The following is a 1,366-nucleotide window of genomic DNA, read 5'->3' as shown; positions in this document are numbered from 1 at the left end:
GCTCCTAGTTTTGTGTTGGCTCCAGTTTCAGTGGTATCTGCTGACAACCGTTTACAAAAGGGGAAATTGTCCATCTCCCCCTAGGTGTTTTTCCTCAATTTGCCAAGACTTGGGCTTCTGGTTTTCTGTGCTTTTGTGACCAAAGGCTTCATGCAGACAAATGGAGCTGAACTCAAACTAACCAGCTTACTGGGGTAATTTCAGAGTCCAAACCCAAGTCTTCATTTAAATATTCATGGCTGCATCTCTTCCTGCAGAAACAAAGACCTTGCTGGGCAAAATTGCTCCTTGGAGCAATTGCACTTTGCACATTGACTACGGAGTCACAGGAGAGATCAGCCTGGCCCACCCACATTAAGTGAGGGAACTTGAGCTGAAGCAGAGGGCATTAAATCCCAATCTCAAAGCAAATATACCCTTGCAGTGCCCCTCGTACCAGCAGCTCTCTGTCTACATGCTGCTGCACAGCAAACCACTGTCGGCAGGGTTTTGCCACCTTATGTACACAAACTGCTAATGTGCAAAAAACATTTTTCTCTGGTTTGTTTGAAAACATTCAGTGCCCTTATATATATATATATATATATATATATATATATAAATTTTGTGTGATTTGTGGCTCACGCCTAATAATTCAGCTCAGGCGCCTTATTGGGACTGGACCCACTCCCTCCATTGGCGAGTAGTGTCTTTGCAGCCAGGTTTTGGTGCTCATGCTAAAGGATAGCCAATTTTAAATCCCTTTTCCATCTGTCCTGAAGATGGGAGATTAGGACTTCTTTCTCTGACAGCTGCTGGTAAAACTTGGTCATAGATTTGGAGGCACCAAAACATAAATGGGATGTAATACAGCCAGCATGCAGTGATTTCAAGTGCAAATATTTTAAAAAGCCTTATTCTGAAATCAATTTACTGAGTACTTCTTTTAAAAGGAGTGAAGATTTCCCTTCCCATAAAGCAGGGGAGCTTTCACTCAGCACATAAACAGAAGAATCAGAACATAAACAGGAAAATAATTCGTGTTTTTCCACATAAAATGTGCTAAAGATAAAAAAGTTACCTCTTACTCTCTTACTGCATCAATGCTGTACAGATGGGTGCCCCTGTATGTTCAAGGGAGGGGCATTTGTGCTATTTAACGTGGGGATATGGAGGTTTGGTCATTTCTCAGAAACCGCAATCTCTTTAAAAAAAGGAGAAGGAGGAGGAGAAGGAGAAGAAAGGAGAAAAAAAGAAAAGAAAAGAAAAAATAAGAAAAGAAAAAAAAAAAGAAAAGAAAAAATAAGAAAAGAAAAAAAAAAAGAAAAGGAAAAGAAAAGGGAAAGGAAAAAGAAAGGGAAAGGAAAGGAAAGGAAAGGAAAGGAAA

This window comes from Oxyura jamaicensis, chromosome 4 (genome assembly GCF_011077185.1).
Source record: "Oxyura jamaicensis isolate SHBP4307 breed ruddy duck chromosome 4, BPBGC_Ojam_1.0, whole genome shotgun sequence".
Classification (NCBI taxonomy): Eukaryota; Metazoa; Chordata; class Aves; order Anseriformes; family Anatidae; genus Oxyura; species Oxyura jamaicensis.
The sequence above is the reverse complement of the archived record's forward strand: the minus strand, read 5'-3'. Positions refer to the sequence as shown.